Here is a 13,012-nt window from a genome sequence, read left to right on the forward strand (position 1 = left end):
ACAAATTACTATTATTAAATATTATATTGTGTTATATTATATTATATTAGCATGCTATACTATATATAATAATTAATATAATATAATATCAATATATTTAATATAATATTTTAATAATGTAATATTTAATATAATATATTATACAATAATTACTAATTAACATTATATTAGTATGCTACATTATATAATAATTGATATAATATATGAATAATATATTTAATATAATACTTTAATAATATATTATTTAATTTAATATATTATAATATAGTATCATAGGATATAATGTACTTTATAAAATATTATAATATTTTACTTTATTCAATGTAATACAATTAGTAATTATTATATTATATTATAATAGTATGTCATATATATAATAACTATAGTAATATTTTATAAATTAATTATATAATAATATATTATATAATAATATATGTTATTAAAATATTATATATATGTTATTAAAATATTAATATATGTTATTATATAATATTATTAATATATGTTAGTAAATTATGTTATTAATATATGTTATATATCATGTCATATATTTATAATATAATTACACGTATTAGTTAAGTAAAAAAAAATATTTTAAAATTATCCCAATTGCCTTCAAAGTGGAACAACATTGTTCCAAGATGGAGGATGGGGTAAATTTTTACTATTGGGATAAAAATTTTGTATATGAGTAGGGTAATTTTATCCCAAGTGGTGTAATTGTCTCACTAATGTTCCAAAAAATCAATAACACAAAAAGGTATTATCCTTGTTCCATTGTCCCAATCAGGGGCGTAGCCAGGGTACTCTTGCCTTGGGCAGCTGCCCAGGGTAAGAAAGTGGCAGGCCCTCTACGCATCAGCTCCTACTTCTTCGCCGGTTGGCCAGCCCTCTACGCCTCCGTCCTCTACGGCGGCGTCTTCGGCCTCCTCTCCATGGGCGCCGCCCTCTCCGTCGTTGTTCCGGCCACGGTGGTGACCTGAATCACCGTCCTCATGTTGCTCGCCTTCGCGTGGAAACCAAGGAGGACGTTGCTTATGGAGGCAGTCTGGCAGGGACGTAGCCTAGCGATTTTTTTGCCCAGGGAAAAAAAAATTCCTGGGTACGCCACTGGTCCCAATGAATAACACTATGAAATAGAATCTCCAAAATTATCTCATTATCCCCTAAAATATCCCAACCAATAACCCCCAACAAGTGTGTAGGGTCTTTCTTGAAAATTATCAAGAAAATTTATGAATCACTTTGTAGTATTGTTAATTATCATTGCTCTAGTAAAAATAAAAAAAAATCAATTCTATCCGGATTCCTAAAAAATAAAAAATAAAAATCTGTCAATACTATCAGTCTACTTTCGTATTCGTTATTTAGAAAGAAAAAAACAAATGAGAAAGATTGTGTCAGCCTATCAGAGAGCGACACGTGACCTGCAAATCATAACCAAGCAACAATGCTCAAAAACACGTGCCACAAAAAACTACTACTCAGGAGATGGATACGAATGCCAGTGAAACTGATGGTTGAAGACCAGGCGGACAACAACCAGGGATAAAGAAAACGAGGTTAAACTCCGACAAATCTCTTCAGTTCTCAACTCAAAATATTTACACAAATGCCCTCAACATTTGTAACATATAAATAGAAGTAAATTTCAAAACTTCCATGAAAATTTTGGACTTTGCAAAAAACACCTTAAAACTTTAAAATTGCAAAAACAAACAAGCTAAAAATTCAAATTTCACAAAAACTCTAAAAATCTTGAACAAAAAAAGTACACCAGAAATCCAAAATTATAAATAGCCCCTGAAATATTTTATAGTTTGCAGAAAAATCCAAACTTTGATGTTACAGAAAACACCCTAAAACTCAAAACTTAGAAGAAACTACCTGAAGTAAATTGAAAATGTCGGAGTTATAAACAAGAATATGAAAACTTTAAAAATTGCAAAAACATTGCAAAATATTAAAAGTTATGGAATCGCCATCACATTTTGTAAAATTTACAAAAGAACACCCTAAGAATTTCGAACTCACAACCATCGCACTAAAAATATTGGAGTTACAAAATTGAAGGGTAATTTTTGTAACTTTTGGAATTTAAAAGTTTTAAAAATCGCAAAAAAACCATCAAAATTTAAAACATAGAAAACATCTCTATATAAGTTTTTATATTTTTAGGGTTTTCTTGGAAATTTCAAAATCTAAGGTATTTTTCGTAACTTTTGAAAATTTTAGGGTGTTTTTTGTAAATTCTTAATCTTTTAGAGGTTTGTTTATAACTCCTGGATTTTCAATTTACTATTTCTAGGTTCAAATTTTTTAGGGAGGATCTTGCAAATTTTTAATTTTAGGGCTCCTTTGTAACTTTTGAAAGTTTTAGGGTGTTTTCTATAAAATTTAAAACTTTTAGGGCGCTATTCGTAATATTTTGATTTTTATTGTCCTTTTTTGGTTTGAAATTTTCAGACTCTTTTTTGTAACTTTTGAATTATTTGTAATTTTAAAAATTTAAGGTGTTCTTTGCAAACCCCAAAATTTTCATGGACTTTTTGTAATTCATATATTTTAATGTAGTATCGGTTGGTTTAAAATACTCATAGAGTTTCTTGTAGATTTTGAATTTTAAATGATGTTTTTTATAATTTTTGAAAGTTTGAGATGTTTTCTATAAATTTTAAAAAATTTTGAAGCTTTTTGTGATTCTTAGATTTTCAATATAATGTCTCATGTTTAAAAGCTTTATATTTTTTTATAGTTTTTGAATTTCTAAGGGTATTTTCTATAAATTTTGAAAGTTACATTTTAGGGGGATGTTTGTAATTCGTATAGTTATAGTAAATTGTTTTATGTTTGAAATATTTTGTAAATTTCAAATTTTAGTGGGTTTTTTTGCAATTTTTAAAGTTTAGGATGTTTTTTCTGCAAAGTCTAAATTTTTTAGGAGACTGTTCGTAATTCCTAGATTTTCAATATACTAGTTTTGGTTCAAATTTTGTACTTTGTTTTTTATAAAATTAAATTTTACGGTATTTTGTAATTTTTAAAACTTCATGGTGTTTTTTTTATATTCAATTTTTTCAGGAGGCTATTGATAAGGATTGAAAATTTTAATGTTATTTTTAAATTTTGAGTTGTTTAGGGTGTTTTTACAAGTTTGAATTTTTTGAAGGTGGTTTTTGTAGTTTTAGAATTGTTCATGGTTTATTTGTAATTTCCTATTCAACAGGGAGATATTTGTAATTTAGTTTTAGGGTTTTTTTTGTAAGTTTTCAAACTGTTTTTTTAAGTTGTTTATAATTCCATATGGCTTAAAACATCAAGCCTAAACTTTTCGCTAGTTTTTATCCTATCCTTTGTGGTCATTGGCTATTTTTAAACCTCGATGATGAAATTTTAATATATAATAATACCAAACGTGGTTAGAATTAAAAAAATATTTAGGAGGATAAGGTTTAACCCTATTTCTCGTAGGAGCTAGGAAAGGAACCCCTTATAGGAGGTGAATAAGCGTTTGTGGGCTCCACGTGTCCTTTTCCTTCTTGATAGAGCCATCCAAGTTGTCGGATAGATAATTTTGGCACGTGATGAAAAACGAAGCAAGGAAAATGTGGTCCAAGAACTGGAAATTTCGGGTGGGGGCCTCGGTACGGTTAGCAGCAAAATGAATGATTAATGTGCATTCATTATCTCCATGATATATATAGAATAATATGGAAAGGGTTTAGATGGAGTAGTACATATATCACTATCTTTAAAGATGGGATTGAGATGTCACACACATCACTCTTGGCAACCGTGAGCGGCAGCGTAAGCTTTGAGAATTAGAGGGTGTTTGGTTACACAATTTTATATAAAAGTTTTTTCAAAATGTGTGACAATGATAATTATGTAATTAAATTTTTTTTGTAGGTTTTCATAAACTGTGTTTCGTTCAAAAAAAAATTACAGAAATATTTTCTGTAAAGCATAAAAAAATACCAAATTTTACAGAAATCAATTTCCTCTCAAAATAGACAGAAATCACCTAAAAATCTGACATCATATTGACACTTTTCTATAAAGTTGACACTTTTCTATAAATTTAGGGGGTGTTTGGTTTAATTTCTACAAATTATAGGAAATCTTGCTATTTTCTATTAAGTTATGGGACATTTTCTTGTTTTGAACCAAACAAGCAAAGTAAAGAAAAAAAAAATTGGTACAATTATCAAAGAACACCCCTTAACTTTAAAATATTAGAAAACCCCCTTAAGCAATGGAATTATCACAAAATTTTCCTTAAACTTTTAGATTTTGTTAGAAAACCCCCTTTAACTTTGAGATTTCATGAGAAAACCGCCATAAATCAAGGGTTTTTTTTATAGAATCTCAAAGTTAATGGGGGGTTTTCTGATAGAATCTTAAAGTTAAATGGGGGTTTTCTGATAACCCCTAAACTTAACGGGGATTTTTTTAATATTTTCGAAGTTAAGGGTGATTTTCTAGTAATCGTCCAAGGAGGGGTTTTATGATATTTAGAGAGAAAAAAGACACTGTGTATAAAATTTTAGTGTGGCCTATGTATACAAAATGTGGGGACCTGCAATAGTTGGACCCGACGTCGTCGAAACGGATCTAAGCAACAGCCAAAATTAAGAGATATGATGCTAACTCCTGCTCACAGCTTTCCCACATGGAATCAGCACCCAGAAAAAAGAAACGCAATCCATCGATGATCATCTTATCTCCCCATCAATCAATCATATACGTGTTCAAAAACTAGAACCCCTACCACTTTATGAGGGGTGGGGGTGGGGGGGTGTTTGACGATCAATGCATGTGGGCATAAATTTATGTCCTTTTTGTTTCATACTGAGCCAATCATAAATACTTTAAAAATTGATGTTGAAAATTTGGCCCAACTACTCCTATAAACACGGTCTAAAGAATTACTGTTAACGCTACATCGAATTCATTGTAGTATGAGCAGTAAATCTTTGGGTCCTTAAATAAATGGTTTGACGATCAATGCATGTGGGCATAAATTTATGTCCTTTTTGTTTCATACGGAGCCAACCATAAATACTTTAAAAATTGATGTTGAAAATTTGGCACAGCTACTCCTCCAAAAACGGTCTAAAGAATTACTGTTAACGCTATAGCGAATTCATTGTAGTATAAGTAGTAAATCTTTAGGTCCTTAAATAAATGGTAAATTTATCGTTCGTGATATAGTATTTTACTGTATCATGAACAATATTTTAAGTATAGAACAGTAAATATAATTTCTAGTTTTAAGCAAACAACAATCAAATCAAATATATTAAATTTTAGAGGGTGGCACGTACAAAATGCAATGTTTAAAAAAATAGGAGACCATGGTTTGCACGGGTACACACTAGTTGAATTAATTTTAATCCCAAAGAAAGACACAGTGAACTTTCTTAGGTCTTGTTTTAAGGATGCTCGCAAATACTAAATGCTATTATAAGTTTCCCTTGGCTCCATCCATAATATTATACGGCGGCTAGTGTATATATACATGCATGACATATGTACACAGGTACTCAGATGACTTTGATAGATAGTTCATAACTAAGTGACATAGAAAGGGACTTGGTTTCATCTAGGTTGGCCAATATTAATTAAATTAAATTAATCCCTCAAAAAAAATCTAATATAACAGTTGTGCTCATGCAAGTTTTATGTCGCGGTTCTTCTGATTCGTGGAGCAAGAACAAGGATTGTGACACGTGATGGACAGCTGCAAAGGACCAACTTTTTAGCAATAAATGAGGCTCGAGAGCAACATCAGTAGTTTGACTATGTTATTCTTGGCTAAATACGGACCACATTTGAATGGCATATATTTAGGGTGGCATTAGGGACACAACCCCAAGCATAATCTTAATCACACCCCTTCTCTCATTTGTTACAGTGCACCGGGTTCACATGAGATTTCAAAAATTTTGAAATTTCATGTGGGCCCGGTGCACTTTAGCAAATGAGAGAGAGGGTGTGGTTAAGTTTGTGGTTGAAGGTGTGCCCCTATCATTTTTCTATATTTATACGTGAGCAGTTGTCAATAACTGCCATATCTTAGTTGATGCTAGATGCAAATCCTAGTCTTTTATTATTGTTATTATTACAAAGTTTTGGACCTGAAGTATTAATTTCATGGTAAAAGGAAAAAAAAAATTTGATATATGAAGATGAGAATACAACGGAATGGTCATGAGTTGTGCTAAACTAGAAATTTGCATGACGTCTTCTGTTTCTATGCAACAGTAAATGATCAAGTCACAGTTCAGTTACACTACACGCGAATTTTTTCTCCTGATATTTTCTTCGGTGTACCTTTTTTTGAGTTTAAAGCACGTTCATTGCCTTCTTTCTTCTTATGCTTAGTTTGTTTATTGTTATTTTGTAAGTTTAGAATGTGCTTGTATTATCTAGTTATTGATTGTTTGTAGAAATGATAGGGACACACCCTCTACCACACCTTCAACCACACCATCTCTCTCGCTACAGTGCACCGGACCCACATGAGATTTTATTTAATAAAATCTTATGTGGGCCGGTGTACTGTAGCAAGAGAGATGGTGTGGTTGGAGGTGTGGTAAAGAGTGTGCCCCTAGTGCCTCTCGATTGTTTGAGGCAGAGGTTCCTAATCATGAACAGTGTCATACCAGATTTTGGCCTATAAAAATTATGTGGTCTTCGTCTTATCCAAGTAACTCCTTAGCTTAATTATCAAGCTGCAATAAAATTGAAAGGGACTTAGGAGAACACATGTTCTGCGTTGTAGAAATTAAGATCCAACTTGAACGAATTTATCTTTCAATCATTATCTGTCCTTTTTTATATGCTCCATGAAGATCTAACAAAATCTCCTTTTTTAATGGCAAAAAAAAAAATCTCTTTTCCACTAAAAGAAATGAACAGAGTAGTCAACATGCGTTGCGAGTTGCGAAAATGCTCCCTAAACTCTCAAGTACGTACGTTCAAAAGAATGGGAAAACCCACCCGCCCCCAAAACAAGTTCTATCAAATGTTGACCCCTGAGACTTTATAAATGTCAGTTAAATCTTTTAGAAATGTTAGAGGCACACCATTAAACCATACCCCCAACCACATCCCTCTCTTCCTATAGTGCTTGTTGGGACCCACATGTTTCATTAAAAAAATACAAACAACACTATAGAGAGAGAGAGGGATGTGGTTGGGAGTGTGGTTTAATGGTGTGTCCTTAACACCACTCTAAATCTTTCTTAAGTTTTGTCAGATACTCTACAAACTAACACTATTATATTTGACTGCGCATGTGAAACACACGTGCATCCAAATGATTAATAAAACATCTCCAGTGGAAAAGAACATTTCGGGGTTGTTTGGTTGTATGTTTTTACTATGTAAAAGGATGTAAAGTGTAAAAAAGTGGGTCCCAATGTCAGCTTTCATCACTTTCAATTGTTTGTTTGTAGTTGTGAAAATAGTGTAAAGTGATTTCATATGCTGATGTGGCTTGTAAAGTGATTTCATGAAAAAAAGACATGATTTTAGAAGAAAGCTAACATTGAAGTTAGGAAAAAATAATAAAAAATAATTCCAACCAATATGATCATTTGAGTAGGGACCACTTTTTACACTTTCCAAACAAACAATTAAAGTTTCATTTTGCAAACCAAACAAGTGTTTTATGATTCCAATGGAATCAAAAACAAACAAAGAAAAATATAAAAATGAAATTGATGAGGTGGACAACAACTTTCCAAGTTGTGTCATAAATACACAACTTTACCAACAACAACCAAACAGCCCCTTCATCTCTTATAAATAGTTTTAAAGGTAAATTTCACACAGACCCTTGAACTTTGCCAGTTTTAGGGTCACATTTAGTAAGCTTTTTATTAGAGCAATTAATTTACTAATTCGAGAAGTAAAGTATCTGCCTATCTTTTTGATAAGGGTATTTTTGTCCTTTACTATTTAATCAAACACCATTTGGGGGTGTAGTTGAAAATTGAAAACGTTTAGGAGATCCTAAGAAAGGCCTCAATCTTAAGTGGGATTTAAGTTACAATTTTCATTTTCAGGGAGATTATTTCAGAATCGGCCAAACTTAAGAGTTTTTTAAATCCACTAGTATAGTGTACATGTAATGCACGTGACATACTTATTTTATATTCTAGATTTTTTCGTGGACAAGAAGGTAGTACGCTGGCTTGAAGGAAAAAGATAAAGAATTATTTATAGAAAGTTATTGGAAAGAAGTTTTGAGTATTTTAGTACGTACATTTACAGATAAAATGAGTATCAATGAATAAGGATATATAACTTTTTGATCGATTCATTGTTATTGGCTTCTTAGGCTGAACATGATATACATGTAGAACTAATCGATATTGAGAAAAAAGTAATGATAATTGTTGTAGTAATATATTATGAAAATAGATTATATATGTGATGAAAAGCAAAATATGTAGATTTTGTAGTAGTTTATACATACCTAGTAACACATAGAAAATGTATATTTCACTTTAAAAATTTTGTTTATCACCAACCCTAAACTATGGGTACTAGGCATACAAATAGGTATGTTTGATTTTCTGACATACATAGATGTAACAGTGTGTTTCTACGATGCATCAATATTTAATTATATGACAAAACTTACAATTAGTTCTTCCCAATATATATATGAGAAATGATGGAGAACATTAGTACCAAGTTCTTTCATTGAACTTGGTAGTGAGGTGGACAAAATCTAGCCCATACATCACGCCTCGAAAATAGAGCCTCAATCACTTTTTCACCTACTTCAAAATAGAGGCTCTCTATCTTTTGAGGAGTGGATGTAGGCGGCCAGATTTGTCTACCTTACTACCAAGTTTAATGAAAGAAACTTCGGTACCACATGCTCTTCCATTTTCTCTCTCTCTCTCTCCCCCTCCCCCCTCTAAAACACCAAAAAAATCATGACTTGAAACACGATAAACATTCAATTGGCAGTGGTAAACTAAAGAGAGCAACTATAGTTACACAGCTAAATAGTTAGGGTTATCTAGATATTAGTCCTGAAATTTTTAGTAGTTATATATTAGCCCCTGAAAACTTTGTAATTACTCGCAAGTCCATCTTGTCCAAAGGGTTCTTACAAAGAAGGAAGGACAGAAGTTTCACGGTCAAAAAATGATGTAATTGATTTTCTCTTAGTACAAGGGATGAAATCATGTTATCATACATACGGTCAAAAAGAAAAGGAAATTTTTTTCCAAAAAGATTCAATTTGGGCTATTAGAAAAAAAATGTCTGCTTTAACTACAAAAATATGGATGCCTGAATGTTGCTCCCTTTCTCATCTATATCATTTGATTAGCCAAATCAGAACACTTCTTTCTATAGTTGCTCGGGGTGGGGGGTAATTTTAGATGAATAGTTTAATTATCACTATTCTTTTTAAAGATGCAATTTCACTAAATTTGAGGGTATATGTGGAAGAAAAACTTTTTTTAATTTTAGCTATGACCTATTTGTTGTAATAACAAAGTAATTTAAAAAGGACACATAAGCAAAGAAGTCCTTGACATCACCATTTCCAGAGCTTGAACCACACATAGCCAAAATTCCATCGCCTAGTATATCTATATCTAACTGAGAGAGCTTTTCTTAAACATCAAACAACATTATGGATCAATTAAATCAAAATTTTTAGTTTATATAATAAAACATACTTTTGTTTTGCTTCTCAATTCCTAATTCACAAATTCCAACAAGCTCTTGATCTTGCAGCGCTCCTTATTGGCTTTCGTATACTGTGACGTTGAGGTTGTTGGCTATCTGTAATAAATTAAAAAATAAAAAATATTTCTTTTTCTAACAGTCAACCAGATTTTTTTTAAGAATGTCTAATTTTAACTGGTTATAAAGATACGCACCCTTCTGTTCAATTGTGATCGTTCGCTAGCTTCTCCATTATCTTTCATAAGCTTGTCGGCAACTGATCTTGTGATTTTAGTTGCAAATTTAAAACCTAGGATAAATTCAAAGGTAAAGTTGTAAGTTTTTATGCGAGATTTGATACCTATTGATTATGAGAGATAAGAAAATTGTGAAGAATGAGAGGTTGCAAGTGATTTCATTTGAGTGGCTCGAGCTTCAGTAGTAAGTGACCCCAAACGGATGCTGGGAAATGGCTCAGCTGTCGTTGCTCAAATTCAAGCTAAACAAACACTGTGAGAGTCACCTGTAATCCCAAGCACTCACAATGATCAACCTGATTTTAATTGAGATTGAAAGATGCAACTTCACATTTGGATTACAAGCACTCTCCATTTTAATAGATTTTAATTGAGAAAGTGTAAACGCCACGTCTCCACCTTTAAAATTAATTATCTCTCCATAATTTAATTAGCTGATTTTAATTGAGGGAGAAAGCCATAAATCAATCTTAGAAATTCAGAGCAAGCAATTTGGTTTAATACATTAACAAACATTATGAGAGTCACATGTAATCCCAAAAACTCACCATGATCAAACTAATTTTAATTGAGAGAGAAAGATGCAAATCCACCTTTAGAATTCCAAGCACTCTTCATTTTAATAGATTTTAATTGAGAAAGCGTAAACGCCACGTCTACACCTTTAAAATTAATTAACTCTCCATAATTTAATTAGCTGATTTTAATTAAGAGAGAAAGCCATAACTCAATCTTTGGAATTCAGAGCAAACAATTTGGTTTAGTACATTACCCTCTATATTTTAGTGCACATAGTAAAGTTTACAAGATGTTACATAATTGATTTGAATGGGGTATGGTTTCGTGTAATTATTACATTTGATGATTTAATTAATTAAATTGGGTTGCATATTAATTTGAGTGCAATATGGTTAATTATTACATTTGATGATTTAATTAATTAAATTGGGTTGCATATTAATTTGAGTGCAATATGGTGATTTGAGTGAATTTTGAAGGATATTAATTAATTAAATTGGGTTGCATATTAATTTGAGTGCAATATGGTGATTTGAGTGAATTTTGAAGGATATTATGGGAAATCAAAAGTTTTGACGCTCATATTCTCTTTTATAATAAGTATTATAGATTACTTTTTCTTATCATATCAGATGTGAGCCTATACTCACACACATTAATAACTTTAACATCTCCCCCAATGCTTGCAAGTTAATAACTTCAACATCTCCCCTTAACTAGCTATCAACCAAGTATTTGGCACATGGCTATCAAACAATCCATGGGCTAGCTTGACCTCGCCATTTCAATTGTCGTCTTCGTGCTTCACATTAGAACCCAGGTTCCTATTTAAATCAATCACTCTTTATTATTATATTTGATGTGGGATTACACTCGCATGTTAGTAAATTCAACAAGATGGCAAGCACTCTTGATAATAATCATATCATATCATACTCTCTTTAAAAGTACGAGTTTGAGAAAAAAATTTCACGGTCAATATTACACTTAACTATTTTGAATATTATATTTAAATCTTAATCTATCTTCATCCTCAATACTAATCTCAAATGAACTACCTATAACTTAGGCTTTATTTGGAAACCATGGTGTTTTCCTTCTTGTGTTTTTGTTACAAAAACACCATGATACATGTTGTGTTTTTCCCTTAAAATATTTTCAAAACACCATGTTAACTATTTTTTGTCAACACTAGTTTGACCTATTATAACATTAGTATTAAACATATTATTAATATATAATATATTAATTATAATAAAATATATTGTAAATAAAAATGTTATAATATTTAGTTTATATTATTATAGTATTATAAAATAGAAGTTTCACGCAAACAAACGAGACCCACTGTGGTCGCCAGTTTGTTTGCGTCAAAAGTTGGTCTCGTTGTGGAATTTATTATATCTTCGGTCGATTACAATAAATTCAAAAGAGATAGCCTTTTTATAAGACTTCTTTTACACAACAAAAGGAAAATTACAACTTTTTAGAAACAAACGCAGGATCGTTGTTTGGATCGCTGCTTGCGTGGGATCTTTGCCTGTGCCGGGAGCGCTTTGACTCGTGGACCACCGATTCACAGATTCTGATTGAATCGTGAAGGCTTTGGGAATTCTTCCTTCGTTTATCGAAGTAAGAATTTGAAGCGAATATCTTATCGATGTAAGATGTTCACTCTTCTAAAGATCAAGTCAGAGCTTAGATCTCTAGGAATCGCCAGAAGCTTCTTGAGGATGTTTGTGAAGAAGGAAGACTTTCTCTCTTGCTCTAATTCACCAAAACTCCAGGCCCTCTGCTCTAATCTGCTCTCTGTCATCAGCCCCCTTCTTTATTTCGTGTCTAGGGAGGTATTTATAGGGGTAGCAATGCACAACAGTTAAAATGGAAGCGAAATAACCGACCAGACAATCCATCTTTGGCCGCTGCAGTCGAAACTGCCGCGGCTATTGGCGCGGCAGTGTGGGCTGCCGCGGCTATTGGCGCGGCAGTATGGGCTGCCGCGGCCAAAGAGACGGTTACCAGCACGTTCCATCGTGCTTGAAACCGTTCTCCCACGACCTTTAACCACCTTTTTCGTGGTTTAACTGCCTGTCCACGTCAACACACGTTCTATCTCTGATACGCCGCCACGTGGACTTCAAAAATCATCCGTACAACTGTCTTGTAACCGCCACAGCATCTGTGTAGCTGCGGCACCATAGGCTGCCGCGCCTTAGCCGCGGCACCATGGTCTGCCGCGCCTTAGCCGCGACGCCATGGGCTGTCGCGCCTTAGCCGCGGCACCATGTCCTGCCGCGCCTTAGCCGCGACACCATGTCCTGCCGCGCCGCCATGTGTTGCTTGATGATGTGTATATTGTTCTTCTTTGTCGTCTTGAGTGGTGTTTGGATGTCTGTAAGCATTTTTTGATGCCTACAACCTAGTTTAAAAAAAATACGTGAGATAAGAAAAAGTGCCTAAAAAAGAGGTGTTTTAAAGAGTTTACCCTTCTAATGGCTAATTTTAGACCCATATTTTGTTAAATAAATTAAAGT

This window comes from Asparagus officinalis, chromosome 5 (assembly GCF_001876935.1).
Source record: "Asparagus officinalis chromosome 5, Aspof.V1, whole genome shotgun sequence".
Classification (NCBI taxonomy): domain Eukaryota; kingdom Viridiplantae; phylum Streptophyta; class Magnoliopsida; order Asparagales; family Asparagaceae; genus Asparagus; species Asparagus officinalis.